The 17,141-nt window shown below is 39.0% G+C and overlaps 1 long non-coding RNA gene across 2 annotated transcripts in view; it reads left to right on the forward strand.

Annotated features, from left to right (window-relative positions):
* LOC106732645 (uncharacterized) overlaps positions 1-14,677 on the forward strand; it is a 34,353-nt gene extending 19,676 nt beyond the window's left edge. For both annotated transcript variants that reach the window (XR_012904816.1, XR_001368907.3), the window contains exon 3: positions 12,932-14,677. This is a non-coding gene — a long non-coding RNA (uncharacterized LOC106732645). The remainder of the gene's footprint in view (positions 1-12,931) is intronic.
* The last annotated feature ends 2,464 nt before the right edge of the window (positions 14,678-17,141 follow it).

Below are 17,141 nucleotides of genomic sequence, written 5' to 3' on the forward strand. Positions count from 1 at the left end.
GTGCCCAGTTTATGCAAATGAAGCCCGGGAAATTCAAATCCCGGGCTTCATTTGCAAGTGCGGTATGCCTATATTACCCTCCTAGTTCGAACTAGGAGGGTAGTGTAGACATACCCGATCAAAACAAAAACAACAATCACTGCAAAACAAAACAGTTACATTTTGCAGAGTACTTATCCTAAACAGCAAAATACATCCAAAACCATAAAAACATAGACAGGGCTAGACTTACAAATTATTTTTCCTACCTGCTGGTTCTAGGACAAAAAAAGTTGTTAGGCAAGTATGCAAAATCTCTCTTTCAGAGACTGCAGTAAGGTCAATAAGCATAGTGTAATGTTCTACAATAATCCTTATGGTATCTGTTGCCCACATCTATACATTTGTTAAAAAATTTATCCACATTATTATTATTATTATTTCAGGTATGTATAATGCAGATAACCCTTTTATGTTGAAGCTCACTTTACACAGATTAAGAAAGTACCAAACAACTTTGCATGAGTGGGAAGAACATACGTTCCATGACTATGTGCAATCACCAGCTCAACTTCTTTCAGAAGACCAGTGAGTGGATAGCAGCCATTAGGCTTAATGTCAATAGATTCAGTATCAGAGCATTCCAGAACTTGCCATTAGCTAGTAGCCTGAATGAAGAGATGTGTCTTGCCTCCTAAATACGACTCAGTTCACGCATAGATGTATTTCTAACAAGTCTGAGCCTCAGACATGAGAGACTGCCACAAAGAAAGTCCAACCATAGGTGACCATGCATACTGTCCTCATGGCAGACTGTTGAAACCTTGCTTCCTAGCCCAACTGATGAAGGAGAGCATAGGCAGAGAAATGGTTTTTGAAATAAAATACATAGTGTCAGACCATGGCTTGCCTAGTCCAACCACAGACTCAGTACAGGAACTGCTCCAGGCTAACATCACAGAGGGAGCCTGTGGAGGACAGGACCAAAGCTTGGCTGGTTCTGGGGCAATGCACAGTGTATTTCCCCCAAGGATCGAGGACCAGTCCCACAAACTAATGCACTCCTCGTTCCGCAGAAGGTGGCAGTCCGAATTTCTACTTGGCCCCCATTTCAGTGTAAACACACCTCTTACTCACAAACACCATAGAACAGAAAAGCAGGAGGCAGGAAGGACAGTATTTTATAGTTATTGACCACAGAAGCATCCTCATTTTACTCTCCCAAGGCATGAAGTACTCCACTTATTAAAAATACAGCAGCCTCTCACAGTCTGAAATGAAGCTGTCTTTTCCCTGATTCCTAGTGATATTTTGCCAAGTAAACACCGTTAGTTTCAGCATTCTCTGTCATTTTTTTAATTGAAGCCTAGCACAGTCTTCTCCTTAATACCTGAATGCATACAGGATATATGGACCTGGCACCAGCAAATTCAAGCTAATTCACTGTATTATACTCTGTAATTATTTTGGAATTGTATTATAAATCTGGAGAGCAGTCAGGAAAAGAGGGACATTTCGGTGGGGGGAGGGGAGAGAATCTTGCAAAGCCGTGCTTGTGACTAATCTCACTATTTCAAGCAGAATTAGGTCCTGAAGCAGCACAGAGTCAAAGAAATCATACAGCTATTAAGTTAAAAAAATGTTCACATGCAATTTAGTGAATTCAGTTTTCTCTAGAATATTTACAATTCCAAATTCCTCTTCCATTCTTGCTTGAAGAACTTAATTCTTCAATGCAGCTATAAACATCTCCATGTGGCCTATAGATATATTTACAAGAACTGCAATAGTGCTTTTACAGAGCCTAATTTTTATATTAAACCCCATTATCTCCCTAAGTTGTTAATAAAAGAGTAACTAGGATGAACAAATCAAGACATGAGAAGTCATTCTTCCACTCTACTCTGTGCTGATTAGGCCTCAGTTGGAGTATCGTGTCCAATTCTGGGCACCACATTTCAAGAAAGATGTGGAGAAATTGGAGAAGGACCGGAGAAGAACAACAAGAATGATTAAGGTCTAGCGAACATGACCTATGAAGGAAGACTGAAAGAATTGGGCTTGTTTAGTTTGGAAAAGAGAAGATTGAGAAGAGACATGATAGTGGTTTTCAGGTATCTAAAAGGGTGTCATAAGAAGAAGGGAGAAAAATTGTTCTTCCTGGCCTCTGAGGATAGAACAAGAAGCAATGGGCTTAAACTGCAGCAAGGGAGGTTTAGATTGGACATTAGGAAAAAATTCCTAACTGTCAGGATGGTTAAACACTGGAATCAATTGCCTAGGGAGGTTGTGGAATCTTTATCTCTGGAGATATTTAAGAGCAGGTTAGATAAATGTCTATCAGGGATGGTCTAGACAGTACTGGGTCCTGCTGTGAGAGCAGGAGATTGGACTCGATGACCTCTCGAGGTCCCTTTCAGTCCTAGTATTCTATGATTCTGTGAATACAGAAGGAGCCAGTCAAACCCTGGAACTTGGCCCAAAGTTCAAACCCAAAACAAATATATTCTGAGCTTCTGAAAAAATCGGGAGAGTGACCTTCACCTCCACTCTCACTTGAAGATATTTCAATCTCCACATCTTCTTATTTCCAATGGCAACCCACACACATGCTGTTTATTTGGAGACAGATATCTGTTTCATCTTTGCAGCATCTAGTCTTCAGTCTGATAAAGGGTCATTGGGCTACTTCTTCTGATCTTCTAAGAACATCCTAAAAGCCTGCTGCCTTTTCCTTAATTGGATGACTGATTCATTGATCCTCAAATGTATATGATAGTGAGCCAGTAGCCAGTTGTTCTTTATGGCAGTGATCTACTAGATAATCTTCAGGAGGACATGTGAATGCTTTGCACAATGTTGATGCTTACCAGTGATCTAGTCCTTTAATATTTAAAGCATTCAGACATGAAACAACTCTGTATGCTGTGGGCCAGTCTCAAATTTTTCTTCTTGACTTGGAAAACCCTACCATTACATATCTAACCCTAAAACTCCTGTCTTCTAAATTTTTCAGTTTTAAAAATTATTTTCAAATATACATCAATATCCCTTTTTCTTATGAAATGTCTTGAAGAAACTGTTGCAGCCCTCTGTCTCCTTTAAGAAGTCTCTAAGCAATTATTATATGTCTATGTATATGTGTTATATGTACATGTGGATCCACTCAGTATGATGTGCTCATTCTGGCTGCATTTTGTTTAAAGACATTGTTTTTGAATGTCAACACTTTAAGAACAATTTATCTTGGGAATAAATTTACTAATGAATCCAGAATAATTTGTTTAAGATATTTTACAGATATTCTGCATCTCAGAGAATACCAGACAGGCTGGTTGTCTTACATATCTGTAATAGTTAAAACACTAATCTCGAAGAAGAGGAGGCCTTCCTTAATCTCATCGTTGGCAACAGACAGAATGACTGCAGTTCTTGGAACAGTGGATTATTTAAAATGTTGTTCACTGGGATAGAAACATACCTTTTACTTGTATGGGGGAAAAATAGTAAATTGTAACCCCGACCATCTGCCTGAATTGGCAGATTTTGGGTGCTTGCAAGTAAGTCCGGCAATAAAGATGTGCAAAGTGCAGTCCATTGCAGAAAGCACTGTACTGACTCACCGCTGCTGTGGAGCTGGTCTCCACACCAGCTCCAAGTAGGTCAACATAGCGGGAAATACAAGGAACAGGTTGGAGTGAGATCACTATTTCAGTTGATGGAGTGAATTTGCAGCCCCAGGAGATTGTGCAGCAGTCCTAGGTCAGAGGGTGGATTATTCTCCTCCCAATTCTGCTTGTTCCCCTGCATACCATTCCTTAGGAAGATGAGTCACAAAACAGAACCCACAAGAATCAATTACAGTATCAAATGAGTTCAGAGTAAGGGTGTGTCTAGACTACAGGGTTTTGTCGACAAAAATGGACTTTTGTCGACAAAACTAAACCTGCGTCTACACTTCCGCTGAGTTCTGTCGACATAACGTTGACAGAACTCAGCAGTTTTGACGACGCTGGTAAACCTCATTTTACGAGGCATAACGCCTTCTGTTGACAGAGTTCTGTCGACAGAAAGCGTTATTGCATCTAAACTGTCCTTTGCGTCTACACTGCCAAGTCGACATAGAAGCTTGCTTTGTCGACAGAACTGAATGTAGTGTAGACGCTCTTTGTCGACAGAAGCTTTGTCGACAGTATCTATAGACAGAACTTTTGTCGACAAAAGCCTGTAGTCTAGACATACCCTAAGTTACTCCACCTATTCCAGGTTCCTGCTAATGTAGGACTATTCTGATTTTAAATATCCCCCTCAAAAAAGGACATCCATTTGTGTGACTATAATCCAGGCTCTTACTGGCCCCTAAAGCACTGTCTACACTAGGTTTTGTTCTGGAAAATTCTCCACTGTTGCTATTACAGGTGTAGGTTCACAGGTCATGGCAGTAATGAGACAAGGTGACACTAGTCTACAGCACATTTTCTGCTGATTGTGGAAAGTTTAGGAGACATAGTGCTTAACATACTAGTAGTTACCTAGATTCATTTGTTCTCTTGCTATCATCAATGGTCTTGTATCAATGTTAGCAGTGGTGGAACTTTTCTCATAAAATAAGCCTAGCACAGACACATCTCAGGCCTCTGCTTTGACTGTTTTATGTTTCAGAGTAATGATCCTATCCAGGACTGTATTAAGAGATTTGTCTTGAGCATGAGACAAACCCAGACCAACCAACAGATAGTATGTATAAAATTAAAGAGGAGTTTAGGTCTTTTGGTTATCAAATGTGGATGCATATTCTTGAATATTTTGTCTTCAATGCCATCACCCAAGTAAAGAAAATATGATCATTTCCCTCCCTTAAGCAAAATATTTCCCTGTTGGAAGTGTTATCAATATTATGTCTGTCAGCGACAGCTTGTTAGTTATAGCCATGCTTGTTAGCCTTGAATATTTAGAAAGTTAAAACCAATGCCAATATGTTATTATTACAAAGAGGCCCTGCAGGAGTAGAGATCTACCTGTGCAAAGCAGTTTGCAATATCCTTTTTATATTTGTAATTACTATACTTTGCTCTTCCATATTCACCCTTCCTTGTGCTTAGATACTAGGTTGTGAATGAGGTACTTGATCTGATCTAGGGTCTGATCCAAAGCCCACTGGGAGGATGCCAATTCAGCTGTGTGGACTTGATGTCAAATGTTTTGAAACTAGTTTTCTCTCTTCTGGAAAACATTCTGGTTTGGAAAGAAATTGTGTGTAAAACTTCAGTTACTTAACATGCTTAAATTGACAGTAGAAGACAAAGCATGTAAAGGTTATTGTAACAACATCTACTTACATTTTCTTTCCATTAGCAACATTTTGTTAGCTTTCCAAATTATGCAGTGTTGCTTTCACCTATTTTTTAGATGCCTCAAAGGATAATAAAGGATCTGAAAGGCAGTAATTTTGGACTTAAAGTTTGAACTTTGAATGCTTATATTTTTAGTACATAATCTAAAAGATGTTCATAGAAGAAAAAAAGTAGATCTAGGTCAGAAAAGAAAGAGAATTGTTTTGGCCAAGGCAACAATCCTTTATGGGTTGGGGGGGGGGGGAGGTGTATTTTCCATTCATCTTTTATTTTCCAAGTACACTATTCCTTTTTAAATTTATAATTATGCAATATTATTTACAGACCAAGAAAAGGTATTATTAGTATAAGCATCAGTAGCATTTTAAAGTCTCCAGATTTTGTAAATATTTTTAATGTAACCTTGAAAATACATATAGGCTATGTCTAGACTGGCCCCTTCTTCGGAAGAGGCATGCTAATTTCTAACTCTGGAATAGGGAAATCCACGGGGGATTTAAATATCCCCCGCGGGATTTAAATAAACATGGCCGCCGCTTTTTTTCCGGCTTGGGGAAAAGCCGGAAAAGAGCGTCCTCTGGAATAAGAGATCCTCCAGAATAGTTAGAAATTAGCATGCCTCTTCCGAAGAAGGGGTCAGTCTAGACGTAGCCATACAGTAAAGGCACCCTAACTAACGTAACATGATAGAATGACTTGTTTTCAGAGGTAGATTCTAATTTGCTTCATGAAGATTCCCAAACCAAAGATTGTCTGATTATTCTTTAGTCTCAAGAAATATTTGGGATTCAGAAATCATAAGATATGCTTAAGTTCTTGAAAACTATGTGTCAGCCCTAGTGGCTGATGGCTTCTCATAATGGAAGAAAGGGCAACAGAAATATATGACCAACACAAAGCAACTGTTCTAAAGAATGCAGCTTAAGATTTTCAAAGTGAAGTCAGCCTGCTAATGCACATAGCTTTATTGAGAGAACACAGAAAGCAGAGAATAGAACAGTGGAGTTACAAACACTCCCATTCCATCAATTCTGCATGAATGATTTGCTCTGATAACACATCCTGATTGAAAATGGTCTTGAGTTAATTGGCTTTAAAAATAATCACTGATATAAAGATTTACTAACTGATAATCATAACACTCAGGCTTGTCTTTATGAGATTTAGAGTTTCAAACAGGGAGAATATGAGCTTAAAGAATGTGAATGAAAGGTCTATTCTTTGAATTCCAGAGCATCTTGAAAGAGAGCTCTTATATTTGCCTCTTAGTATAAAGAAGTTTATTTCACAAAGTGTTATGTAAATGAACAGGTCTTCTCTCTTGAATTTATTTTGCATTATAGAGACTGATTTATTGCATCAAAACTGAATGGAAAATTAATAATCATTTCTGTAGGGCCAGGAGAGAGCCTTATTTGTAACACCTGATATAACTTTAAAAAAATCTTGTTAAGTACCACTACAAGATTGTTTGAGACTTCACTGCATAACACCCTCTTTTCAGTAGCTTACAATTTTGCCCTTTGGTCTAAATTTTTCCACGCCAGGTGTCTAAAGCTGATTTTTTGTGGGAGTTGGGGGGATTAGGGTAGAAATTACAGCAAAAATGAGTAAGTCATTTTCAGATCAAGATTAGGAAAAACGATTGTTTTATTCCGGTTAAAAAAATTCTTATAGCTGTTTAGTTGAGCAGCTCTAGTGCCTTTGTGTTTTGGAGCAAAGAGGTGCCCAGAGGTCAAGGATGTAATTTTTAGTATCCCCATGAAAAAAATGCTCAAGTTTGTCCAAGGTATGAACCACTGAAAATTTTCAGTTCCCATATGTTCAGTAGAGATTTGTTAAAGTTTATCACCTAAATTCTCTGCAGAGTCCATCTATGCTGAGCAGGTTTACCCTCTCATAGCTGTCAGTGAAGCCCAGACTATCAATGTGCCATCCTCACAAAGCGGCTGAGTACGATCCATGTCACAGCTTTAGGGGCTGAGTAGGACTTTCCCTGATGTGGATGTCTGTGGAAATGAACATGGTTCCTGAAAACTGGGTGATTGTCTTTCCTTTGTTCTCAGTGCTGCCCCCCTGCTGGTGCCTAGACAATGAGGAGAAGGAAGCAGATGACTCAAATGCAAAGGGGCTGTTAAACAGATCTGCGGAGAATGTAGAAGTGATTGGACTAGAAGTCAGAGGGGTGAAGAGGAGGGAAAGCATTGATGAGGAGTCTGAGAGTGGGTGGATTGGGACAAGGAACCCCGAGGGAGCCAGAAACTCAAACTGGAAGTCTGGCAGTGCAGAATGGCACTAGGTTGAAAATCCCTTAGGGTGAAAAATGGGACTTGCGGGGCAAGGAGAATGTAATTGAGATGAGGAACTACAGGTGAGAGGTAGAGCCAGGACTGAGACAGGGATAAAAGGGTGTCTGAACACATGAGCACACTCCACTCCAGAACTGGTGCTGGAACTCAAGATTCCCAATATCCATGAAACACAGTGGTAGAAGTGTTCCCTCTAATCTGCATGGCAGCACAGCTTCACAGGTGATTAATCAGCCCCACCCAGTCAGAGACTCAGGGCTCAGTGCAAAGAGCAGACTCGCTGTGCGGGGCTGATTAATCACCTGTGAAGCTGTGTGGCCACTCAGCTTAGAGGGAACACTGCCTGGCGCAGTGTATGTCTCATTCCTTTCCAGTCACTAAGCCACATATAATATAAAAACCTATTACTGCTTTCAGATGTTTTATTAACTCCACAGACAGAAGTCTGAACTTTGGATCCAAAGGATCTGATTCAGCTGATGACCCATTGACATGTGGATATCAATATGATTTCACAGGATGAAATATCTGTTTTTATGGCTGCATTTAAATAAAACTAGAAAAATCCCCACACAAAACCCTATTTTAAGAGAACACTAATGTCGGAAAGTCAAACACCCAAAAGCAAAAAAACTCAACAATATTAGCTTGCGCGTGCAACCATAATCGACTGCCTGTTTGAATGCACTCAGATGCACTCCTTAATTACTAAAAAAATTTTCCACGGGACCTCTGCTTCATTCTGTACACAGGGTGGATTGTGCTCAAGGGACAAATCAAGAGTACATAGTGAATAAGGCTGTCTGTAGAAGCCGTTTCATTTGTTGCACAAATTGGAAGGTATGTAGTGAGATTTCCAAGGGACTACAAGAAGAGAAAGTCTCATGGTTAAGACAGATGAATGCTGTCCTGGAGAACTGGATTCTATTCTTGCCTCTGCCACAGAGTTCGTTTGTGATCTTGGACAAGTCACTCCAGCCAAACTATTCAAATGTGGTCATTAATTGTGTGCCTAACTTGAGATCTGGGACTCTGATCTGCAGAACACTGCATACCCTCAGCTGCAACTGAAGTAAATGAGAGCTGTATTTTGGAAATATAAAATGTTCTATAATGCGAAGTAATCTGAAAAATCAGGCCTCAGGCATCTCAAGGCATTCTAAATGAGTGGAGACATCTGTCCTTCACTTCTCTATGCTTCAGTTGCTCGTCTATAAAATGGAACCAATACCACCATCTCAACCCACAGGGCTGTTGTGAAAATAAATAATTTTCTGTGAAGCACTTGGATACTACACTGATGAGTGCAACAGGAAAGCCCATGAGGAAATTAATAGTACTTTATTCAGAAATGGTGTAAATAATATATAAAGCATAAAGCTCTGAACAATACAGAACCAAAAACAGACTAGAAGACATTCAGCTTGCACTGCTCACCATGTGTACTGAATAAGACTAGGGACCAGTGGCAAAAATTCTTTTGAAGTATTTTTATGTGTAGTATTTAATTACACAGATAGTTTATTAGTTTCTCAGAATCATTTCTGGAATCCAAGTAGCTAGTATTAAAGGGGCCTATTAAAAGTGCAAGTCCTTCACACATATAATTCTCCTGGCTCATCAAAATCCCAATGGATCAAATCATGCACACCACATCACACTAGTTACCTGTGCTGTGTGTGCAGAAAATGCACAGAGGGATTGCAGAGTGATGGGAACCATTGACTTAATGGGAATCGATCTAGGATAGCATTGAGCACTTACGAAAGCCCAGCCTACAGTGAATTACAATTGACAAGACTTTCTTCCAACTCATGATGTCCCAAGACCTGCTGTACCATGCCCAGGATTGAGGACATTTGTGGTCCGTCAATATAAATGACTCGTTTCTTCATATTACTTTTCAAACCTTGTCCCTCATTCATTCCCCTGTGTCTGAGACAACTCAAAAATCACCCCCAAGAGCCTTCCAGAAGAGTTTAGGAGACACAATGTGAAAATCTATGTAAATTGATACTGACAGAGTTTGTAGTAACTTAACATAAGAAAATCCCTATGGGTTTGCTGGGAGATTATGAAGTAGAAATTGGCTTGCTCTCTCTCCCTCCATACTTAGAAAAACTGCTGAGCCCCATAAGATCACCATACACTGACATCATACACGGGATACCCGGGCTCCCAGGAATGGAAGATGTTGCTGTGTTAGCTCAGCCCTTTTTCCTCTGACAAAATTTTGGCTAAAGAAGCAGGTTTTCCACTCCTTTCATCTGCTCTGTGAGGGAAAAATGAAAGGGATAATCAATGTCCTAAGCAGAAACAGATGTAGGAATAATTTCCTTAGCATTGTTTTTCAAGCATCCGCATGAAATATTCTCAGGTTAAAAGACTACATAAATTGTTTGTGGAAATTAAATTCAGCATATGGTGGGCAGAAACTACAATGATAAGCTGGGGCTGGAGGAATGGTGACAATGTATGTAAAAAGTACAGAAAATGTTTAGCCTCATCCAGATAAATTTCCTTTTACAAAGACAACTTGCTATTCACCAAGGAAATGTATCATCTAAATTGACCAATACCAATGAGAACTACAAATATGAACAGTTCTTATCCGGAATGTTAGGTCAGCAGCAGATGTTGCTAAATTCCTACAGAATGCATGTCCAGAGAGAAGGATATTTTTAAAAAATGGCAGAAATCTACTAGCTATTCTTGCCTTATCTGCAACAGCTGAGCAATCTTTCGGTGCCACAGGGAGATTGAAAACTTGGCTCATATCTAGCATGGACAAGCTTGCCTTAATCACATTGCTCTTTTACATGTGCACAAGGACATCAACATTGACAGTACTACACTGAAGCAACCATTTGCTGAAAACAACTGTCAACATTGTCAAGATTTTGGAACCTTTAGTAATGTTATTTGTGTGACAAAGCTGGTATCATTTTGTTTATTAGCTATAATAATACATTTCCATGGAGGAGGAAATATGCAGAAATGTACTGGAGCTCATTTTACATTACCTTCTCTTGCCTGAAGTACAAAAGAAAAAATGAATGAACTATAAACATTACAAAAATTAATGAATTACAGCAGTGTGGGTTTCAAATACTCAATTGGAGTCATTTCAAGAGTTCTAGCAAATTTGTTACAAAAAATAGAAGTCCAAAGATTTTCCTATTCTCTGAAAACCCATGATTTTTAGAAAATGCTTTACTTTTTCCTATGGCATTAACCCTGCCATGACATCTGTGAGGAAATAATGATTTAGAAAACCTTTCAGAATTCAACCTCTGTGTAGTGGTAATTAGGGGGTTGGATTTCCAAATGCCAGCACTAAGGGCTCAATTCTGCTATCTGATATCCTAACAAATCAGCTACAGCATTTATACAGTAAGCACACGTTTTCCAAATACATGGGGGTGTGCATCAGAGAGTAGGACTGAATCCTGATAGCTCATGCCTAATCTACGGTCACCACGGCATGTCCTGAGCCCCACAGAGTTCTGCCAATGAACTTCAAATCTGATCTCTTAGCTCCTACAAATTCAAATCGTAGGCTGTCTCACATAGGTTTGCCAATTCATCTCAGTCCTGAAATGCAATACTCCCAGCAATTCCCCTTCTGGTCCATTCCTAGATACTTAGATTAAAAACAAATAAACAAGCAAGCAAAAACCCCTTTTGTCATATTCCCACTGCTATTGTAGCTGTTTATTGATTCTATATAAATGAAGTATAGACATTTTCTTAATAACAATATGATAGTAGGTAAGCTTGGGTCTGTCTGCCCATGTATCCTACTTTCTTATACATCAATGCGCTATCTGATCACATAATATCTCATTGCACCCCCTCAACCTTGGTTTTCCATTTTTCTTCTTCTTTTTCTTCTTCTTTCTTATTCTATTTCTTTCAATGGAGATTTGTAAAACAATTTAAGAAGCTACATCAAAATGTTAAGCCACCTGTCTCTAAGGAGATCCCATCTAAATCACTGGATGTATTAGCATGAGAGCTTTGAATTTGCTCCATCCATTTACTTCAATCTGTAAATTAATGCTGCAGACCCTTCAGGAGTCACTGGGCACCTAACTTGCATACTCTTCCAGAGGAATACTAATAAGTTATGATCAGTGCAGTAAATGAAGCATTTAAGAAAGAATTTTCTCTATATCATCTTAATCATAATTTCTAAAGATTCCGTCTACATATCAGCTGCAGCACTGCTATCTCAGCTATTCTGATTGATTTTTCTAACACATAGTTGCAATGTCTGTGAGATATCTCTGTACATGCTGTACAATTATTGGTATTTATCTTGAGTGAGAGAGAGAGAGAGAGAGAGAGAGAACTATGTGTTGCACACATCTGGTCCAGAGAGTTTCATAACTGCCAAGAGAATCTTGCACTCACTCACTGTCAAACTGAGCAGTGTCTTACAGTTAATTTGGTTAGTGGCCAAGGGCTACAAATAATTCTCTTGTCCTCAGCCAAGGTTACTCATCTGTATAATAAGGACCAAAGCTTTTGCTTATTCATAGGCTCAGGTTCCGTGGACATAATTTTGCCACAGATAATAGGAAAAGTATACTTTATAAAAGCAGGAATAGGTATTCACTCTCAGCTTTCAATACAATGAATTTCTAATTGTTTTTAAAGTTTAGAACGGATAAAATGGTTAATCTTTGTGATGACAAAAGGAAGCGGAAAATAAAGTGACACACTTGAATGAACTGTGAGGAAATAAAGTGCACAACATGTGATAATGCCATGACTCTGTGTTATTGCGCATTCTGGGCTGAAAAGATATGGCTTGATGGGTAATTTGTCATGCTGTGCAATAGAGAACAACAGTAAAGAGACTTCAGACAGAAGAAAATTACACAAATAGTAGGGTGGAAAGGTATAATTGAAGATGGCAAAAGATTGAAAGAAAGACATTTAAAATTACTGTACTGACCTACTAAATGCACTTGGGCGTGGAATCCTGGCCTCAGAAGAAGTGGCATTAAACGACTACAGGCTGTGACACTACTACAGGATAATGCCAATCTTATGGAGCTTGTGGAGGAGAAAAATACAATACACATTGTAACTGAACAAAATCAGACCTGTTTTTTTGCATGCATACATATATGTAGGAGCATAGCTCCTGATCAGCTAGATGTGACTGCCTTCAGAGCTTCCCTTTAGGATGGGCTGGGATTTCATGCCATAGAGGGGGGGGGACCCATATAAATTGCATCAGACCCTCTCTGCAGTGAATTGCTTGACTTTTTCTTTCAGGGTTGTAAGGATGGAAGAATCCAGTGATGTGAAGCCAAATCACAGACCTGCTCCATTACATGGATCCAGATCCTCATAGACCACCACCATTCCTGTGGGGCTTTTCAGCTTTTTCCCTCCTGTGCCTCTGACTGCCAGGTCTCTCTTCTAGTCCCCCTGCTCATGCTGATGGAAGCAGTTAAATGATGTTAAGACAGTCATTTAATCCGACTATGCTTCAGTGTATCATCTTTGAGGACAATAATCGTATCAGTGAGAAAAAGGATATCAACACCTACCATATGTTATAAGCATGTTGTGGAATAAATGCATTCATAACTGAGCCCCTCGTATTACAGTGATGATGGCCACTGTATATTAAGTAAATAGACATTCAACATGTACTGAAATGAATGTACAAGCTTTACATCATTTGCTATCTTTTCAGCCTTTTCATTGATATATTGCTGAATAACACATAAAAGAAATCCATTATCTGCACACTGATGGAGGAGATAAGTGTCCCTTTCAATGTAAAGAGTTTTTAATTAGACCTATGCAGCTTTTCACTGTCACTATCAACAGAGATTATGGGCACTCCCCCCTCAGAACCATTTGGCCCATGCTAGCGGTTGTTTCCAAAATGAGCTTTCACAGGTTTTTGCTGAGGGTAAAGTACATTGTAACAATTATGAAACCACTTCTGGCTAGCAGAAGAGTGGTTTTAAAGTTTGCCAGTTTTCTAAAGCAACCTACCCTGCATGGAGTCTAAACTAAAGAAAGCCAAAGCAGCTGCAATATGAAACACTGTTCTATTACAGAGATATTCAAAACCATTTTGCTACTGTACAAACATTTAAAACATAAAAATAAATGAGCTAAACTGTGAAGCTGTAGCTATCCTATTGTCAAGTTAAATAAATACTGAAGAATAGCTGAGAACTAAAGAGTAATTGTTGTTTCATGACCTGTGCTTTCCAGAAGGCCACTTCAAGTACATTTAAACACTAACTGAAGAAAATATGTTAATGAAACAAGTTTCTGTGTTTGTTCATCACCCAGTTTGGCAATGGTCAGGAGTCCTCTGCCAACAAAATTACTAAAGAATTCACCCACTACTGCAGAATATTGAGGCAGGATCTCAGCTTTCTTTATTAAAAATAAAGCACATTTTTGGCCTTATGGTTGCAAAGAAAACTTTCAAAGTACCAATTGAATGTAAATTCACCAGGTGATGTGTGCCTGAGTTTGCAAGCAAATTAGAAAAAATAGCTCTTGTAAGTGTAAACTGACCCACTGATTTCACCTACTGAATTAACTCTGAAACATAATAATGATTATTTCAGGGGTCAAAATTGTCAACTATTTCACAGCTGCGTATTTTTGCAGAAACGTACAATTTATCCTACCTAAGCTGCTTCCCATACCTTCCCAAGTATTAAAAGCCTCAACTGTCCTTTACTTAGAGGCCCAAACCTTTATTTTTTTCTTCCTAGTTTCAATACCAAATTCTGCAGCACAATCAATAGTGAAAATTCATGGGTAGTATAAAATTAGTGGAATGAAATACCAAAATAAATAGCACAGGGATACGATACTGCTTATATAATTTGTTCTCTATAATTAATTTAGTAAAACCTCCACTTTTAATATGCCTGAAGCTATTGCAGAACTTCCACCCTGTTGCAACAGAAAAAAGTAGCAGCAGAATTTAGGTTAAATTAGCCACAGAGTACATAGGGCCTTGAATAGAGTGTATCGGAGCAAACCAGCCACGGACAACATTTTTTATTCTAGACCCCTAGCAACATTATTACATAATATACTGTGCTTATATGATCTTATCTATTTAAAAACAGTGATCTTGATCAAAGTTTCAAAGACTATTGTATAAATGTATGAAGATAATAGAATATAAGATCCAGTTCCTCAGTTGGTGTTAATTGGTGAAATAATGATAATTTACAGTTACAAAGACTCTGGGTGCAGCGTATAACTAAAAGAATTTACATGGAATCATATCAGTTGTTTCTTATAAGTAACCTTACATTTTCTCACACACAAATAGAGCTAAGGAAGTGATGACTGTCTTCTGTGCCCTGAGAACTAATCCTCTTGATCAGCCACAGGAGTCACTATTGACTAATTGGCAGGCAGTCATAATCCCCTCCTTCTCCCATTGCACACCTAACCCCTGCAGCAAATTACTTCCCCACTCTACCCACTGAGCAATCAGAGAAGGAACTGTACCTCAGCAGGGTTTCTCTTAGGTGCACACTGGTACAATCTAGCCCTAATTTAGATAACCATATCTTTAGACATAAGCCAAAAACTGAAGTGATACATTATCAAATGAAAGTTTGACTTTCCAAAATTTTTCTTCTGTGTTTAAGCATGAAAAATCTGCTACCCATTAGAGAAGATTCTTTCATGTTTATTTACAACTGGGAGTAAAATTTTCACCACTGCTAGAACTGGCAAGATAACACTTTATGAAACACTTCTTTTCTCTTCACCCCACCAAGATTTTTTTTCCAGAAACAAGATGGTTTTTACTTGGGAAAAGTGTCTTTTTCTTCAGAAAGTTTTTTGAAAGTGGTGAGCTCTCTATTTGGCAAGTATCCAGGACTAATTTTTTTAAAATTGTGATTTTTGGTCTGTGTCACTGTTTTGACTATACTCCTTAGCCAGGTGATGATGATATTTTGTCTTGAAAAAGAGCTGTTGAATTTGTATGAATGTATCTGTTTCACTTGAAGAGAGCTGGTACTTTGTAGTACGGAAAGAGTGGATATGGGGCTTATTCAGTCACTGAGAGCAACTGTGACTGAAGGTCTTTTGAGACACAGTCTATCTGAACTGAGGAGCCATCTCTAATTTTATTTATCTGTATGTGAAAAGAAGAATCACTTACTCAGGCTTTGAAATGACATTGTTCTGTCTTTTCTGACACAAGTTTAGGAAAGACAGTGAGCAGTAGAGAGCTGAGAGTAAAGGATGTATTTCCCAGACCAATATGTATTGTCTGTTTTCACCTGCTGTTTTTAGGTGCTAACTTGGAAGCAGTTGTGAAAAAAAACCCTATGATAGTGACCATAGGCTCAAGAAGTAGGAGTGCAGGGGGCTGCAGCACCCCCAGCTTTTGCACCCCAGATCCTGTCATCTGCCATCCCCAGGCTCCACTGCCACTCAGGGTCCTACTGCTAGCCTGGGGCTCCACAGCCTCCTGTACTTGCGGCTAGTTGCCAACTCTCCTGTTTTCAGCAATAGTGTCTGGTCCATCCAATCCAGGAGACTTGGCAACCCTAGGTATGACATCAGCCTGGGGCAATGAGATGTATAAACAAGTGGGGAGGGGCACATTTCAACACCCCCACTTTAAAAATAGTTGCAGCACCACTTGTAGTGACCACAAAGGGACTTAGGTCCCTAAATCTAGGCTTTAGGCACCTAAATCCCAGATTTTCTCAGCACTGCAATTCCTAATTCCCTCTTTGGACCTGGGCACTTCTGCCTCTGAAGAGTCCAGACACAAAGAATGTCTAAAACAATCACGATGAATAACTCTACAAGGCATATGAAACTAACAGGAAATGCAGTAATGTAAGTCATAGTGTTAGCCAACTTAGCAGACATTGGATTAATGAAATCATAGAAGGTGGAGGCAAGGTCTACTTACAAGGCATTCTTATGGCTTTTATATGAAAAATTAGGTCTCTCTACTTAATATAGGTGCGGCACAAGTGACTACTAAAGAAGGGTTAGGGTACACAAAGAAGCGACCTCAAAGGTGGGAGGCTTGGGGTTGGGGCAGTCCTGGATGGCGGGTGGGGGGAAGGGGGGAAAGAGGCCAGCTAGACGCTTTCACCTGCCTGGTGATTCTGTCTCTTTTTTGTATGGTTTTATGAGAAGCAATCCCATTCCAAACACATCTCATTTTCCTGGAATAACCAAACCATTAAGTTATGATAAGAGGAAGCTGTAAACTGAATTTGGTGGTCCTAGCTCTTACTGTTTAGGAAGCATTCTTTGATGGACAAACAGACAAACTCTCTCATATATACAATGGATAGTAAAAATGAGAAAGTAAGCACTTTTCAGTAATAAAGTGTGCTGTAACACTTCTGTATTTGTAAGCAAGTAGTTTTTAAATGAAATTAAATTTGGGGGTATGCAAGACAAATCAGATTCCTGAAACAGATACAATAGTCTTGAAAGGCTGAGAACTACT

The sequence above is a fragment of the Pelodiscus sinensis genome, chromosome 6 (genome assembly GCF_049634645.1).
Source record: "Pelodiscus sinensis isolate JC-2024 chromosome 6, ASM4963464v1, whole genome shotgun sequence".
NCBI classification, from domain to species: Eukaryota; Metazoa; Chordata; order Testudines; family Trionychidae; genus Pelodiscus; species Pelodiscus sinensis.